Consider the following 18,468-nt stretch of genomic DNA (forward strand, 5'->3'; position numbering starts at 1 on the left):
TTTTAAATTTCAGGGGTGTTTTTCAGAGTTATAAAAATGTATTTCTAAAAGAGTGCCTGTTTGCCCACATGAAATGGTGCTTTAGAACTCCCCTAGTGGTCCCTTGCTATTTGTCAGGGGTGCTGTTTGTGCCCTTGGTCAGTTTTTTGCCTTGTCTGTGAACACTGGCCCAAAACTGGCTGAGTTCTGAGACAGCAGATTACTCTGTGTGTAACAGCTAGATAGTGTTCTCATCATTGAGAATGACCAGGCATTTTAGCATCTGTTATTAACCAGAGTATAGGTGTGTCATCCTCACGGAGCAGATGGGGGTGATTGGTTTCCTCTGAGGTGTGATGGAGGCATCGTTGTTAAGATCAGTACAAGGATGCATCATGGTCAAACTTGCAGGAGCTGTTGGAGGATAAGAGAGATGTAGACCCATTAAAAGATGGAAAACCCAGAGAAAATGCCTTATCCAATATAATGAAAAAATAATTTTGAATGGTCTATTAATAAAGTCTCATGGGCAGATATGGTCATGTCTTATGGGGGGGAAATACTGGTTAAATAGAAGAACTGATGCTGTCAGCTAAAGCAGGAACCATGTGGTTTTAATAGTGAGGAAAAATCTGTGCTGGCAGGAGCCCTTTAAATGGATGATAAACTCTCTGTGAGTTTCCTAAAAGTCATGACTCTTAATTTGGGAAGTTATAGCTCAGCACACGTTACCAGATTAATTTATGGAGGGTTGCTTCTGTAGGATATTTTAGGGATTGTTTTCATTTAGGTTAAACTACCTGCTTTGGTAGCCTCTTCCAGCTTGCAGTTTCCTAAATCTGCAGCTCTAAGACCTCAGCTTCTCCCCCTTGTGAAGCTGTCAGAGTTGTTGGAAAAGCAGGAAGGAATTGGGGAAGAAAAGTGAGGTTTTCATGAGTTAGACTAGTAGGATGTTTCCTTGGAGGAATTAGCCTCTGTTCTTTCCCCTGCTCTTTGAATCTCTGCTGGTTGTTGAGAGCTGCTCTCTGGCTGTTTCTGCTGCTCAGCCTGAGACACGAGGTGGTGATTTACAGAATGGAGGATGACTCAAAGTGCAGGTGAACTTGGTGGGAGCTAGTCCCGAGTATCACACAGTGCTGAGTAAACATCCAGAAAAATCAGGATGTCTCCAGTTGAGCACTGAGAATTAATGGATGCTTTTAATCTGACTCTTTATTTCTCAGTGTTCTTTTACATTGGTATCTTGTGAGTAATACGGCATAAAAATGACAGTCTTTAAAAACAATTATTATTGTCAGATTTGAGGAAAAACAAGATAAAAATTACACATGACATTATGCTAAGTCTTTAAGATTCATTGCTTTTATTACAGCTAAGTAACTAAAAGATTGTTCTAATTTTATTTTAATAGAAACAAATCTGATTGAATTATTTCTGTTTTTTCAAAAATGAGACTATCACGAACATTTTAAAAAGTCTTGATTAGAGATGATGAAGTGCCTAGTGAAATTCAGGTATTCAGGCTGGAGCAGTATTGCTTCATTTTGAGCATGAAGTCTATTTTTCTTTAGGAATAAAATTTTAAAATTAATTATTATTTGTTCTAATGTAATAGAGTAATTCCTGATTTTATTATGCAAAATCAATTAATTTTTTTCCCTAAGAGTGTTGTACTCTTAGGGTTTTAAAAAATTTTTAACTGAAATCCATAGCTCATTTTGTTGCTTCACCGGATCTTTTTCCTCTTCTTAGCACATTTTAGCAAGCCTCACCAGGTTAAAGAAAGGCCATAGTGTTAAAGTAATTTTAAACTGGGATCCTGCTTAAGCTCTTCTATTTTCTCACTTCCTGACTGAGCACACCTATCTTTGCCTGCCCTTTCTCCCCTCTTGTTTACTGCTGAGGACAGGGCTGATACCCCATGCATTGGAGATCCTCATTGTCAGCTGGAAGGAGTTCAGTAGTAAATGCTTTCTTAGGGAATATTGAATAGCACATCCCTCCATTGTGATCTTTCATGGCTTCAGAAAATTCATCTGTGTGGGCTTTCAGTGTTTATTCAACTAATTTGGTAGTGGAGCATGAAGTAATTTATTGTCATGCTTTACATATTCATATATCCAAAAAAAACAGGAAAGCAAAACAAGGTTAAATGAGGTTTCCTGGATATTTTATTGTTTTATATGAACTCCTAAAAACTTGCCTTTTGGTTTATTTTTTAAGAAGTTTGGAAGCATGAAACAGTGTGCTGATGAATCTGAAATTTTCGGCAATTTGATATAGATCTATTTTTAAATATATGAAATGTTTATATCAGTGAATTTCTATTCAATAGATCATGTTGAGAAATGGTTATGCTCTTGTTCTCTGAAAATAATTCGAGACTGCCTTTTTAAGGGTTTCCTCCAATGCTGTCTCAAGGTAGAGTTTGAAAAAGGAAGAGATTTGTAAACTTATGCAATACAGCTCAGTGTCAAAGCAACCAAAGAATAAAATTGCTCAAAAGAAATAGTTACTCTTGTTTTGAAAGCGAGTCAGAGTGGAGGAGCTTGCCTTGTGCACAGCTGCTATTGGCTGCACAAGCCCCTCATCTCTGTGGCAAGTGCTAGATAGGAATAGTAATAATACAACTCATGCCTCCTCGTATTTTGCTGCTTAATCATCCTGTTTGGCACAGCCCTGGTCATGTTCTACGTGGCCATAATTCAGGAAAGAAAACTCACTGGGGCACTGGTATTACAGCGCAGCAATCAGAGAGGCTGGGATTATGCAGATGATGAAAGGACTGGCCGGCGTGGCTTTATCCAGGAAAACTGGAGTGAGTTGTAGCAGCCAGGAGCTGTGGAGCCGCCTCCTGTGCCAGGCCATGGCCGTGGCTCCCCTGGCACAGCTGCCCTGAGGATCCAGCCTGGGTAAGCAGAAACCTGTGTCAGCAGCTTTGCTGCGGGCACCAACTCCAGCTCTGACAAGTCCTTCCCTGTGTTATCTTCCCTGTGCTGTTGCTGCTGTCAGAAGTGGTATTTCAAGGAGGTTGATAGTATTTTGTTAGAAAATACTCAATTACGTTAATGTAGTTTGGAAAGATAAAGAGGGGCTCTAGCATGAATTCCAATAGAAGTGAAAAACAGTATTTTTTAATTTCTTCTTAATTTTTTCTAAACCTAACATTTCTTCAGAGACCAGAACTGAGTCCTGTGAGTTTCTTGTAATTCAAAGTGTTGCTATATTAGTCAGGATAACTTCTGAAGAAAATGTGTAGTAGAAAACAAATATTTGGCTTGGTCCTAAAGGTGGTTTAGTTGAGCACTATAAAGGATAAAATGATGAGAGGATAAAAGGAAATATCTAAAGCAAATCAAAGGGGAAACTAAATTTGATTGGGTTTTGTTTGGTTGGGTTTTGTTTGGTTGTTGTTTTTTTTTTCTTATTTTATTTTTAAAAATCAAGAAGCCCTTTCCCTCTTTTGTTTTTTAAATAGTGTAGGTTCTTCCAAGAGACCCATGATTTTTTGTGAAGTGGCTTCCATGCTCTTGTCAATGCATGAATAAGAAATAATAGAATGGGTGGGGAGGAAGTTGATTGTAATTTGACTTAAAAGCATGAATGTTTTGACCTCAGCGATTGGCAGTTTGAAAAGAATGATTTGCTGTGCTGTTTGTGTGAGCGTTGGGTTGTTTAGTGTTAATCACCATCCAGTTATGAATATAATTCACTCGTTAGACAAGTGAATTAGACTACAGGCTGGTGCTGGACTTCTAAACATACCTTCAGTAAACACTCAGGTTAAAAGGAGGGATGCTAATTGGAGTGCTTTGTTGAAGGAAATTTCATATTCATCTTGTGGATGTAATGAAGGAAACGCTCTTCAATTTGGAGAGGTCTGTAAAAAATAATAATTTTATTGTAGTTTCTTATATACTTAAAAGGTGTATTTTCTGAAATATAGTTTTGAGTGACTAATTGTGAAATTTTCATGCTTAAACAGAGGATATGGTGTTAGGGTTTTCTTTTTGGTGGGATTTTTATTTATTTTTTTTTTTTTTTTGCTTTTTTCTAGTGGTTTGTGTTTTAGGCTCCAAGTTTCAAGTAGGATACTTTTTGATTTTGTTTATAACTTAAGTTATAAAGTTATACTTTAAGTTATACTTAAGTTATACTTTAGCAGCTGATACCATTTAAGAATATTTTATCTTTTCTTGCTGTAGCATTGCAGTGGAGTCAGAGGGAAGCTAATGCTTTGACATAATACTTTTGTTTCTGGTTTTTAGAGCTTTGAGACAGTGGGTGGAAATCAAATCATCATATAACCTGATCCTAGCTGCAGAGTTCTCCTAGGCTTGAGAACTGAAGAAATGTAGGATCAGTCCCCACCTTGTAACAGTTTTTCCTGCATTTCAGAATTTAGACCAGTTTTTGTGATGGCCAGAAATAATTCTCATTTGATTATATTAGCACTTTGTCTGATTAAGGATTGCTGAATCAGGTTCAGTATTTGAAAGGTGAAGGAAGATGAGTGTTAATGTTTGTGTTACTCTGGCTGGTGTGTTTTGTGGTAACATTTTAATAAAGCAAGGATGTTAAGAGGGACTGTATTTGTATTCTAATCCAAAAGAGAGATTTTCAGTTTATTTTTTGCCTGTCTTTTTGCTGAAGTTAAGACAAATTTTCAAGTTGTCATTGAACATGCCAGGGCCTGAGTTAATTCTTCTCCAGTTGGAGGTAGAGAATTATGCTCAGAATAAAGGTAAAATTTACTTAAAAAATAAATCAGAACTAGAGCTTTCAAACTTTTTATGTGAAAGTTATAAATCCAGAAGTGTTTGTACCAATAATGTGTTCTTAAATATTTTTCATAGGAATTAAATACTGTGTTTCAGTTTGGTTTAAGAAAGGACATCAGCATTGCTTACTAGGCATAATAAAAAAGTAGCTTATTTTCAAAATATCAGTCCAGTGGAATTTCATACACCTCCTGTGTATTCTCCCCCGTGTACATTAAGAAAACATTAGGAGTCTCAAGTACTGTAAGCCAGACATTTACTATGGTCATAAGGTAGTTTTGTTTTTCTTTTGTCCACCGTAAACATGTTGAAATCGTTCTAAACTTCTTCCTCCCAAGATTTCAATGAGTTCATTACTTACAATGAGAAAATAAACTTCCTGTTTTTTTGTTGTTAGTTGTTTTTTGTTTGCTTTACGGGCTCAGGAAGCCCAAACCAAGAAAATGACTAATGATTGTTATCCTAGACTTACAGAAATTCAAGGGTTAAAGGCAGCTTGTGAGGGGATGCCAAGAAAAAGGTGGGATGATCAGGGAAGGGGGAAAAGGCAGGGGAGTTTGTTGTTCAGTCACAGAATGGGGAAGAGAGGAACTGGACAGACCTGTTGTATGGGAGGAGCTGTGTCAGGTGCAGGGCAGGGAAGAGCTCAGAGCAGCACAGGGAGCTCTGCTCCAGCCCTTTCATTCTGCAGCTGAAGGTGCTGAGTGCTGCTGCTGCTGGAGAGCTCAGCCACTTCCCCTCAGCCTTTTAAAGTCTGAGCACTTTGGAACACTGGAAACAGAAGAAAAGTGCTGTTCCTTGGAGATAGTGAGGATGTGAAGAAATGATAATATTTTATTCCTGAACAGGTGACGTTCTGTACAATAATACGTTAATGTATAATAATACAGTTTTGTTTGCCTTACTGTGACTTTAATCAAAATGCATATGTGTGAGCTTACATCTGTCTACAAGCTGGATGAATTTTGGAATAATTTGATTTTTTTCTCGGATATCTGAGCTATTGAAGGGAGGGCCAGGAGTAAATACTTGCCTCCTGAGTGCCCTAAAGTGGTGCAGGTGCCTCAAGGAAGGATTATCTCAGAGTGGGAAGAGTAGTGCCCAAAGCAGAAGAACCTGTCATTTTCCATTTTATTACACAAGCAGCTTTTAAAATTTCCTCTTCCTCGCTGAATCCTGATTGAAACTTTGCATTAGGCCAAGGCAGCCTGGGTGCCCAGGTAAGGCTGTGTGCAGTGAGAGAGATCTGGCTCAGAGATTGGGTGAGAGGAGTCGCCTGTAAAATTATGAGAAAATCATCAGACCTTTACCTGGGCAAAAACTTCCTGGGTACGCCTGAACCATTTCTTGGAGAGTTGGAATATGTAACCAGGAGTGACCATGTCTGTCCCATCACAGTTGTGTCCACAGCTAGAAACTACAAAACATTGTTTCCAGCATTTTTGATGAACAACCATAAGGTTTGGGAGTTGAAAAAGTGAGAGGAATGCTCTCGAGCTGGGGATGCCTCATTGGTTTTGAGGTACAGAGATGTGCACACCTATTCTGTAATTAATCAACTCGAGTTCTCAGGCAGGAGCAAGGCTGTCCACAGCCATATGGAACTGTTCCTTCAGAAAGAGAAATAACCCCAGCCAAACCTCACTCTTGTGAGAGTGGGAAGAAGGGATGTGCCAGCTAATGGTGGTTTGGTTTGCTGGGCAAGGATTTTACAGTCTGTTGTATGTGTTCTTTCTTTTCAGCAAAATCCCATTTAAAGCAGATTGTTTTAGCCTTTATTTCAAGTGAAAAGAAGTTCCTTTCTCAGCAAAACAAACCATCACAGAAGCATTCAGTTTCTCATTTACAGAATAAATGATTTTAAGTTCTCTTGAGTCCAGCATGGAAAAAGTGCTCCATCGTTTTACTGGATGCTGTGTTCTCCAAAACATCCGTTTTTTTTAAATGGCTGTTTCTTAATGATCCACAGCTGAAGGTCCTTCCCTTTACTCTTGGCAGCCTGAGCTGTCTTCCTAAGGTGGAACAGGATCTCTCTTTGGTCCTAGGAAATAGTATCAATCCTGCCAGTATTGAACTGAAACCAGAATTACTAACCTGTCAAAACTCTGCTTTTAGTTACTACAGATGACATTCAGGATATCTGAGAGTTGCATTCTTGTTGTCAAAAACACATGACGCATTTGTCTGTAGTAACATCAGAATTTCTAGAAGGGATTTGTTCTATTAATATTAAATAATTCCAGTCTCTATTAGTAAAAATGAGTCAGGTTCTCTTAATAAAATGGCAATTTTCTAATTATGTACTATATTTCTAAAGTAGTGGCTTTTAAGTAACAAGCATTTAAATTTGGCTTTTTAGTGGAATAATGAAGTATTACAAAGACTGTAAAATAATTTAGGATGAATTCAAGTCATTTTGTTATTTGTTTTTCCCAATGTTTTTCCTAATAAAAGCTGCCTAATTAGTCTCTTTCTCATGGTCTGTTTTTCCTGTTTGTACCAATTTGTTTTATAACTATACAGAATAGTAGGGAAGAAATTCGAAGATGTTTCAACTTTTCATTAGCAAAGTGATTGGGAAATGAGGGTTCACTGAGATGTCTGAAACATTATTTTATAGCTGTTTAGCAAGCTGGGCTGTGTCACATACATAAGAAAGAAGTCCATGTGGAAAAGCACCCTCCTCAAAATGGGTTGCTTTTTGTGTGTATAGTCTTTGCTTGCTTCAGTCTTCAAAAATCTAAATTTACATGGTTTTTTTTGTAATTTCTTTTGAGTAATCCTTGCAAGTTTGCACATTGGTGTAGGTAATATGTGGGGGAAAAAAAACGGTGAATAGGCAGGGTAAAGTTGATCTCTAGTGCTGCAGTTCTGTCTTTTTTTATATGGTGCTTGCTTAAGGATTTAGAACCTTAAACATCTTGTGCTGGAAGGCTATTATTTAAAAAAAAAAAAAGTATGTAAGTGACTCTGCTGTAAAATCTTAGAAACGAATTTCTGGTTAATTTGTGTTAAACCCTGGAACAAATTTACTGGAAGCTTCCATGTCTGAGTGAACGTGAGGCACACCGAGTCCCCAGTGCAGCAGCTCAGAAGGAGTTACTCAGCCAGGTTACTTTTCCAGTTGTGACTAAGGGGCCAATTAGCAGCATCCGGATGAGACGGCAGCGCCTGGGTAAAAATAGATGGCATTTGGAGGAGCTGGGGGCTGGCTTGGGGGCTGGCTCCAGCTCTAGACTGAGAGAAACAAGAGAAAGAGGCACCCTTCAGAAAGGAGTGTTACAGGAGTAGTACAGGACTGTGAGAAATTCCTTGACAGGCAAAGGTAGGAGCAGCCCAGAGGAATGGCAAAAAGCAATACCAAATTAGACCCTCAAATCAGCAAGCCTCTGCTGCCAAAGGAGTTCCTGAGCTGGGCTCATGCTTCCATTTGCCAAGAGCATAAGGCTGGCATTGATATGAAAATGAAACAGGCTCTGTAGCATCCTCTGAAAATGACAGGAACCAGAGGTGTGGGTGTACAGCTCACTGGATTGTTAGCTCCTCTGTTCAGGATTGATAGATTAATGCCTCTGTCAGAGGCAGGAGTAAGTCACACACCAGTGATGCTTCAGTTGATTTGCTTGAAGGCAATTAGTTGACTACTGCTGGCATCTCTGAGACTAAATAATTAACTGCCATGTGGGGTACAGGGAGGAGAACTGGATGGGCTGGGATTTTGCTCTCTAGCCTTTACAGCTACAACTTAGTCCTGGCACCTCAACAACTTTGATGCTCCTGCCCTGTTGTTTTCATGGGATACTGAAGCTGCTGGATTTGTATAGTTAAAAACTCTTCTGTTGCCCACTGACCTACTTTGGCTGCAAGTTGGCTATTGGTTTGGGAAAGGGCCATCTGTGTATGTGCCCACTGGTACAGCCTGAGCATAAAGAGAACCTAGCATGCTGTCTGCCTTCTCTTGATAAACCTCAGTCCTGTGGAGGCAATTACATAAATACTCAATTTTATTGTGAATGGCTCACTTCACTTGGCATTTAATAATGTATTAGTGAATTTGATACTTCATGGAAGAGAGAGAAGGCATAAGGGAAGCACTTGAAGTCCTATTTTAAATGCAGAGGGTGTGTGTAACTTAAAGATTTCTTACTAGTGGACTAGTTGTGAGCTGGCTGCTTTCTGAAAAGTATAGGCAAGCCAGGGAAGGTGTGATCTGGGTATTCCTTTGGACAGATACAAAGCATGTGTGATGTGTGCTGATCTGTACCTGCAAAGGCTCTATAAAAATGCTTGCAGAATGTTATGCTAATTCACCAGTAGTGTGTTTAGATCACCTCACTTTTAGAGTTACCTTTATTTGTATAAACCTGCAGAGCACACACTTTTCTTGCTGAGTTTTTCTCCATTAATTTTTTTGTGGAATAACTGATGTGATTGCTCTTCCTTTTTTATATTCATTAGTAAGCCATGAGCTTTCTGCCAATTAGAGCAAAGGTGTAATCACAGTTGTAATGAACCAGAGTAGCACTCCCTGACTTCAGTTTGGCCAGGGTACCACCTTCAAGATGAAGTTTGTGACCACAGCACAGCTGGGGATAAATACTGCTAGAAATCTAATTTCAGTTTATCATCTTTAGCAGAGAAGCAGCTGAACTAATGAGTAGCTTGGAAGAGGTAGAGAGGGTAGCAGTTGATGATGAAGGGTATTGTTTGGTAACCACAGAGGAAATGTTTTAATTATATTTAATGCCTAAACTGTTATGTGTGGCTAGTATTTGTAACAGTCTAAACTAAGAAGGCTTTGAAAAGTGACTCAAAGCCCAGCAGAGCTATACCTTTGGTTGTGTTACTTGCATGATATAACCTTGTCTGTAAAGTTTCTGCTTTTCTCAGACTTGTTCCTGAGAATTAAATATACAACTTTGCATTTGTTATGGGTCAAATATTTATTTTTATTAGCAATATGCTGTTGTAGACTAATAGTGATATTGCAGAGTCTAAGTAACTTCTATAGAAATTCAGGTGCCAAGGCCCAGTGGTCATCAGATATATTTGTCTGTCCAGGAGCAGACAGCATTTCTGAGGAACAAACCCCCCTGTTATGGGTTTGCAGGCAAGCAGGTAGAGGATGTTCTGCCTAAAAACCCCTGCATTATTTTCTTTAGTGTTTTTGAAGAGGTGAGAGGTAAAGATCTTGTGAAAAGAGGTCCATGTACATCATGGTAGTGCAAGGTTGCATGATGACTAAAGGTTGTTCTTTAGACAAATATAAATATTCTGAAATTAGGTCTTTGCTCTCTAGAACCATGTTAGGGAGATAAAATGCCTATCCCGTTTAGGTTCAAGAAGCAGAATAAAAAGTTTCTGTTCAAAGGAGAGAAAAGTGGCCTAGTAGTCTATGTCAGTCAATTTTGCAAGTTCTAGCAAAAAATACCTGGTTTAGTTATAACAGAGCAGTAGACTCTAAAGGTGGATAATTACTAGTAAATGACTTTGTCATTTACATAGCTTTGAAACTGAGCTGAGCCATTCTGTGATGGAGAAGATCCTATTTCTAAAGGAATAGCTGTTATTTTTACATAGACATATGTAATGATAATACATAATAACACAAAATACCCAGCATAGCACATATTAACTTGACAGGTTATAGATGAGTATTATATAAATGTCGTGTTTTTCCCTTCTATTGCTGAGTTGTTCCAGATCCTGAATAATCTGAAGATCAAAAACTTGCTGTAGAAGTGGTATAGAATGGCAATGTGTTTCTGTGCACCAGGGAACGTGAGAGAGCTCTACAGCAATTGCAAAAGCAACATAAAGTAGATTTATATATTTATTTTCTGTCATTTAGACATATGCACTGGGCTTGGCAGTATGGAAGAGGGTGTTCCCTGCTGTTATCCCAGCATGCAGATCAGGCTGTGCCTTCAGGTTTTCCTGGGTTTGCTGTGGCTGGGATGTAGCAGGGATTTTGTTCCTGTGCTCAGGAAACGCGGTGGCTGCTGTCCCCGAGGGACTTGCTGCTGCAGGTGGAGCATCCCTGCAACTCCAGCTTGCTTTTGGCATAATGTCAAGTCCAGCTCGAGGTGTTGATTCTCATCTTGGACATCTCAGTGGACTGAAACTAGAATTAAAAAAACTAAATGAGTAATGGAGACCAAACCCCATCATTTTGTTGTTGATTGGTGTTGATTCTCATCTTGGACATCTCAGTGGACCGAAACTAGAATTTTAAAAACTAAATGAATAATGAAGGCCAAACCCCATAATTTTGTTGTGTCATGCTGGAGCTTATACAGGAAAGAGGAGATAAGAATAAGAACATGTAAGAAGTTGAGCTTTCACTGTGTCCATTTGGGGACTTTGGAGTGAATTCCCAGCTTATTTCTGCATCTTTTGTCATAACTTCGGGGTGTGTTTACTAAATACTGGATTCTTTTCTTACACAAACATAGTGCCTTAATGATGTGCAGTTCCATAAAATCTTTACTCCATTGCACACATTTGTCCCCTCTGTGGAAGGAGTGAGAGATCAAACAGTTGGGATGTGTAGCATGTTACTGGAAAATGTTGGGAGACTATTGTGGTAAATTAGCATAAAGTAGAATATGTTGCTGACTCAATTTATACTGCCAAATGAGAAGAGAATGGAAATCATGTTTTCAGGGTTCAATTAAACTCTTCTCAATGTATAAACAGGACTATAGGAATGTATATTTTATATGTATGTATATTATTTAAGCTAATAAATGTGAATATTTTAAAATATGAGCCTCAGCTCTTAGACAGTGGGTTATGTATGTAGAACAGCTCTCACATAATTATTTGTTTCACTCGGGAATGAATTCCTGTAACTTCTGGGATAAATTAGTGGGTCAGTATCAAGCAAAGCAGCAATTCTGGCACTTGCTGTGAGCCTGCTTGGATATGAGTTTTGAGTTGGGTTTCCTGTGCTCTTGGTTCAAGCTTTTTTGCAAGCGTCTGGGCATTTCAGTATAAATTTCATAGAGCAGCTCTGTAGTTGAAGCAAAATGAATATTGCATATTTTATTTGGACAGATGGCAGTTTCAGAGCACTTACTAAGCAAGATACAAGTTTTGCATTCTTACAGGAAGCATGTACAGATGTATAATTTTATCATTATTTCATTATGTACTTAATGCACTGAAGAAATGAATTGCAATGCAAATCCTGGACTGCCTTGTGACTGCATTTAGGGTGGAAGTTAACTGTAAGATTGCTGTGATGTGTTTGTTCTTATATTTATAATATCATCATTCTTATATTGAATAATCAGTACAGAGCACAGGCCTCTCATGTCATGCAGAAAAAAATTGTGATCTGGTAAGAATCTTATCAAAAGAAAGACATTAATCCTCTTAAGGATTCTTCTGTCTTAGGTCAGGAGGCCATCATGGGGCTTTTGCAAACGTTTGTTTCTTAGTCCTGGAAGTTGTAAACATTTTAAATTTTTGCCATCTAAGAAACCAGAAACAGTGTCCTGTTCATTATAAATGGTTGGTCCTGCCATAATATTACCATTAATTTGCAATGAAAAAAAATTGTACACATTGTAGCAAGATAAAGCTGAAGCTGCAATGTAATCAATCATTCTCTCTAAAATTAACAGAAAACAAATACGAGATAAGAGATTTGAGCATAGCATGACCAAGTTGAAATAATGAGTGGAGACTTGGTGTTTCTATTGATGTTTTGGGTTCTAGTGCTCTACTAAGAACTTGGGGATGGATGTAGGATGGCAGGGTCCTAGAGACCACCAAGGCAATTAAAAATACACTAAAAAAGCACCTTGAAGAACTGTTAGAGGTTTTAAACGAAAGGGTGATTTCCATGGAGCATTAAGCTACCATTGTGCAGCTTTGCTCTATATTGGATATTTGAGAAGTCCCTTGGAAAATGGGATGTTTGTTTACACGGTGTTCCTGCCTCTGCTCTTTGGGATGTGATTTAGGGTAGAGAAGTTGAGCACGTAGGTGAGTTCAGCTTACTTTGCATTTGCTTTACCTGTAGCTTTTGCTATTCAAATGTCTACAGAAAAACCTGACTTTAATTCTGGTGTGCAGCTCCTCTGTTAAGGGCTGAAAGGAGCTGGTGGAGGGCTGTGCACTGGAGGCACCACCAGCTAGAGCTGAGCAAAGGTGGAAGGAATAACACTTAGTGACTAATCCTGGAGCCTCACAAAACCCAGCTGCAAGGATTTCCCATGGCGAGTCAGGCTTGTGTTTGTAACCAAGCATGGTGCTAAAATTTGGGAGCTCTTCTGAGTTTGTGAATATTTTGATTCTTACACTAAGAATGTTCTAACAGCTCTGGGAGTTGCAAAGCATGAGCTGAGTGTACTGTGTTTTAGTGTTGTCTCCCAGCTTTGGTTTTTTTAATACATCTGGCTAAATTAAAAGGTTAATGTCAGAAATAAACCAGAAGCAATAAATCATCTAAGAAACAAACAAAAAACCAAACTGAAAGATGCTTATGTTTATATACATGTAGAATTTAGAAAAGAAATAGTGGGGATTTTTTTGTATTTTTTTCTTTCTTTTAATAAAGAACATTTACAATCTATTGAGCTTTTTTTCCCCTTCTTGGAGAAGACATTGAAAAGTAACAATTAAGTGTTTCATGTGTAATGCTGGATGGTATTAGGCAGAAGTGTGTGGCAAAAGTATCCTGATAACTTCTTCACTGCCTCGGGTCAGTGTTTTCAAGTGGCAGGACATTGGCACCAGCTCTTTCTGGTGACTGTTCAGCAAACTCAGTGACTTTGGCTGAGTGAAGGGTAGCTTGTACTTGAAAGTGCAATTGAGTAAAAACCTATTTAAAACAACTGGCATGAATTTTCTGAGCCAGTGTAAAAGAAACTTGAGTCAGTCCAAGAAACTAGCCACAGTAACTCTCAGTGTTTCAGCAAAGTATTTTTGTCTTCTTTTGGAACTTTATGCTGTGTGTTCAATTTAGCAATTTAGACGCTTGAAATAATATTTATGTGTATTGTTGCCACCTTCTTGTTTTCCTCAAAAAAAAAAAAAAAAAAAAAAAAGAAACTACTAATAATTGTTTTTGAAATGTTAGTAAAAATTGGGGGGGAGAGAGTGAGAGCAACCTACAAAACCTTCGATCTGCCTGGGGCAAAAATGTAAGTGTTAATTTGATATCTAGGCAAACTCACCCCAAGTAATGTAATTGGATATATTAAAGATGTCAGAGTGTCAAGAACCTCCAGATATGTGTCTGCTTAATCAAATCTAGCCCCTAACCTCTAACTCCTTCATTCTCGTTTTGCTTAACCACTTTGAGCTACTCAGTTTTTTTCCTTTTAAAATATTCAGCTTTAATTGTGGACATATTCTCCAAACATTTTTTCCCTCCATCTTCCAAGTCTCCTGGTCTACCTCATTCTCTCTCTCCTGATCTTTTAATAATTTATGCTGTTTCCCTACCTTCTTTAACTTCCCTCTGTCTACCTTTTTACTTCCCTCTGTCTAATAATATTCACAGCCTCTTTGTCATTCTTCCATCTCTGCTGAAATTTTTTGGCATGCTCATCTACTTACTGTTTTTCCATCAATTTTGCTCTGAAATCTTGTTATTTGAATCATTTTCCTTACCTTCTCTTTTACCTTCTTTGACCTGGATCATATTTGTCTGAATGGACGTGCATGTAAACCAGGTAAATGTTGACTGTCTTTGGTTTATTTCATTAAACTCATCCCAGTTCTTGAAGAACTAATGGGGAAATGTTGAAAATGTTGTCAGTTTACCTAAAAACGAAGGTGTTGCTGCTTGATTGTGAAGAGACATGTTTCTGCTGAGTGGTGATTATCAGTCCAAGCGTAAGGGATGCTGTATAGACCAAATATTTCATAAGTCTATTTTTGTGGGACACCAGTTGGTGTACCAAAATACCCTGGCAGTCTTGTCTTCCATTAATTGCTCAGGAATTCTCACTATCCACCATGTATTTCCTTGATTACATATCATTATCCGAGATGTTTGACGAAACTGTTTCATAACAGATTCCTGGTGTAGGTCAGTGATGAGCACCCAAACTTGTAAAACCTGGGGTCCCTTGGAGTCTCTCCTCACTCGAGGGTGCACATCATCAGTGCCAGTTTGCACTAATACAAACCTTTTGCAGCCAGTGTTCATGAACTAATGTTTTATGGCTCATAAATAGCTTTGACAACCAGGCTTGTTGTCTTGGTTCACTTCCAGGTTGAAATATGTTCACAGCACAGGCATCATTGGTGAGAATGAACAAGGGTTGGTCACAGGGTAATGAACCATAGCCCAAAGGAGTCTTTTCCTTGGAACTTTGACTGCTGTGGCTCTGGATTGAGCTGTATGAAAATGAAGAGAAATTAAATTAAAATATTGTCTGCACTGTGCCTGCTGTGGAAATAGGCAAAAGGTTCAGCTGAAACTTCATAAAGTGTAGAAATATAATTTTGAAAAATATTGTTTATTAAATTCTTTTTATTGTTAATTTGTAGCCCTTCACCCATGTATTATATTGAGGTACCACATATGTGAGTAAAGGCAGAATTTTGATTAATATATCTACATTACAAAATTCGGGCAGTTTATATGACTAAGAATACATCTGTTAAGGAGTAGCCTGTGTTGTTTGTAATGCTGCCCCATCTGCCCTCAAGGCACTCAAATGATATGTTAGATCTACACTGAGTTTATAATACCCACTCCAGTAAATGATGTCTCTGAAAATATTGGGGAGTACTGTAAGCAGTGGAGGCATTTGTGGATCCAGGATCCCTGTGGAACTACCCAGGAGACTCTCACTTAGTGAGAATTTGCTCAGTTTAAGTGGAGTCAAATTTATGGCCAGGGAAGTAATTCTCAATTTTGTGACAGATTAGCTGAAGAGGCAGTGATTATCAGGAAATGGGTGGATTATGTCCTGTGTTGCATTTCTAATCATGCAGTTTGAATGTGCTGGAAATGGTATGGTAATGTTGTGCTTTTTCTTTCTGAGTGTTTTCACTCAGGAAAGTCAGCTTGAGTTTGTCCCACTGTATTTATTGCTGTGTGAATAATTGTATTGGTTAGATTTTACATATTTGGAACACAGTGCCTAACTGCTGCCCTGCCTGCATAATTATTAAGTCTAGAGAATGGGTTGGGAAAACAGCTTTGAGAAAAGCACCTCTTATAAATGAATGATTAGTGACATGGCAAAGCATTCATAATATTGACAGCCAGTTAGGAAAATTAAATCAATTCAATCAGGATAGTGATTATTTTTCTTCAAGAGGTGTTTGTGTTAGGAAAAGAGGGCAAACATTTGTACTTCTTGGAATGTTAAGACCAATATTCTGCTGTGAAAAGTGACCTATAGACTCGTCGTTGTTCTGTATTTCAGGACTGTAACTTAGGGAAAGCTCTGAGCTGGGTGTCACTAGACCTTCTCTTGAAGTCAGCTTCTCAAAGAAAACCAAGAGGCTTTCAAATTCAAATGTGCCAGTTTTATTGGAATGAAGACTAGGAAGGTACCTTCTTCCATAATAAAATCTTCATAGTGATTTGTGAGAGTTAGCTGTAGCAGAGCTTTATGCACCACTGCCCTCTTTGTGCAGGTAGGTCTTGATGCAGTGCTTGCTTGTATTTAATGTGATTTGGTGATTGGCAGGAAGGCAGGAGCAGTTTGGGAGATTTTTTGTCACAAGGAGATTTTGTTTAACTAGAAAAAGAATTGTGCTAGGTTTACTTAGTAACTGGAAGATAAAGTTGAAGAAGAGTTGAGGAACTTTATTGCTATTAAGTCGAAAGGGAAAGTTGAAATTTTGTAACTTAATTGAAAGAGGAAACAATCTCAGAAGTGGATTGAATGCAGAGTTCTCAGATATTATAAGGAAGTTTTTAAAATTAATGTGAATAAAAATGTTACTATTAGTCTCTCTTCCCCATTTTGGACTTTGGTTTTAGTATGTATTTTTATTTTTTGTGTTTAATGTGGTGTTTGCTTTTACTATCATACAAGAAGACGGTGCTAATTCTCTATGCAAATGTCATCTTCATGCTAATAAATACCAGTAATGTATATACTGGAAGCAGTACTTATTCTGAGAGCACTTGGATTTTAATGATTCATAAATGTCCTGATACGTGGGTGAAGGGTAGCATGTGTGAGCATCCTCTAGTTCTGCTTTAATACTTCACAGATAATCTGCATATTTTGTCTTGTTTCATTCTGATTTTTACTGCCCTGTGTCTGCAGTCCCATGGCTTTTCCTCACAGCTGCCACGCTGCTTTGAGCAGCTCAATCCCTCCCTACACCTTCACTTCTTCACTTCCCAGCACTGGATCCTTCTTTGCAAAATTACAGGCAGGAGTGGATCAGGGAGCTGATCCAGGTCCTCCCCCTTGCTGGTTGTTCATGTAGCAGGAGAGGAGAGGCAGAGCTCACTTCCCTGCATGCAGTTTCTCTGGTGCATAGTTTGTTTCCTATAATCCAAAATGAGTTACTTGTAAATGACTTTAATTAAAACGTGAATGTAATATAAACGTTAATATGTTTTTATGGATGTTAGAGACTTGCAATAAAAGTGTGCTATCAGGTTTTTATGTCTTCAGTTCACAAAAGGATGCAGAAGGCAGAGACTGATCAGAAGGGATGGGCTGGTTGGATTAGGATTATTTTGGGAAAAGGCTATTAAGAGAGAAACAGAATTGCTTTAGCCATTTTAGTACTTCAGCCCTTGCAGTAAAAAGTGTTGGTCCATGTCTAAAAAAAATATTATAGCACTTCCTGTCAGGTTTTCTGATAACTTTATAAAAACCTGGAGTTTAAAGCTTTGATTCTGTCTTGATAATCAGCATTCAGATGTACTGGTACATGCTTTCACTAAGCCGATTTCCTTTGAGTCTGTGAATACTCACTGTATTTCAAAAGCTCTGAACAGTTTTAAATGGCTGAAGAGAAAACTGACAAGCCTGAAAATTAAATTGTAGCAAAGACCTGAAAATGAGGGGAGTTCTTACAGCCATCCAAACAGAAGTTTATCTTGCTTTTAATTTTGGTTTTAATAAATGTATACTCCTCTGTGTATATGACATAAATCACACTTGCCGCTTACTAGTGTCACTTTGATTTTATTTTATAGGTTATTAAAGTATTATGTGTATTTACACAGATTTATTAGAGCGGTTGCTCAATTTTCTGTTCTTTTATGTGAAAGTAGATGCAATGGTAATACTGCAGGTTATTAAATTTTGGGACCTAAATGTGTGGCTGTGTATTAGCATGGGAGTAAAAATGCATTGAAAGCTCTGAGTATCTGCTGAGAAGAAAAGGATTTGCTGTCTTTCCTCAGCCAAATGTGAACATCTGTAAGGAACTGTGTGTTTTATTCCAAGCTGCTGCATTAAGGAGTTCAGGAGTTCTGCTGTGGGGCCTGTAGGTATGTGCCCCAAATTCCAGAAAAAGAACCCCCCCCACCCCAGAATCTCAAAGCAGCTAATGCCATGGTCTGTGTGGGAAGGCTGGGAACATGGAATACTGATTTTATTTATTTGTACCACTCTTTTCTTGTCTTAGGACCCCCTAATTTTCCAAGCATGTTTACTCTCATATACTTCCCCTGTTTCCATGTACAAAAAACCTCTGGCATTAGGTGTTACCCTGTTCCCAAGGCACCCCAAATTCCCAGGAACATTGAGAAAAATTACTG

The 18,468-nt window shown here is 38.3% G+C and overlaps 1 protein-coding gene across 4 annotated transcripts in view; it reads left to right on the forward strand.

Annotated features, from left to right (window-relative positions):
* PPP2R5E (protein phosphatase 2 regulatory subunit B'epsilon) overlaps positions 1 to 18,468 on the forward strand; it is a 71,413-nt gene that overhangs the window by 19,448 nt on the left and 33,497 nt on the right. Inside the window, exon 1 of one of the 4 annotated variants that reach the window (XM_072930503.1) lies at positions 2,741 to 2,891. The exons of 2 other annotated variants lie outside the window; for them this stretch is intronic. The gene's annotated coding sequence lies outside the window, so the exon portion shown is untranslated. Of the gene's footprint in view, positions 1 to 2,740; positions 2,892 to 3,808; positions 3,858 to 18,468 lie in introns of those variants that run through there. One more of the 4 variants, XM_072930504.1, reaches the window with a different exon arrangement.

The sequence above is a fragment of the Taeniopygia guttata genome, chromosome 5 (genome assembly GCF_048771995.1).
Source record: "Taeniopygia guttata chromosome 5, bTaeGut7.mat, whole genome shotgun sequence".
Classification (NCBI taxonomy): domain Eukaryota; kingdom Metazoa; phylum Chordata; class Aves; order Passeriformes; family Estrildidae; genus Taeniopygia; species Taeniopygia guttata.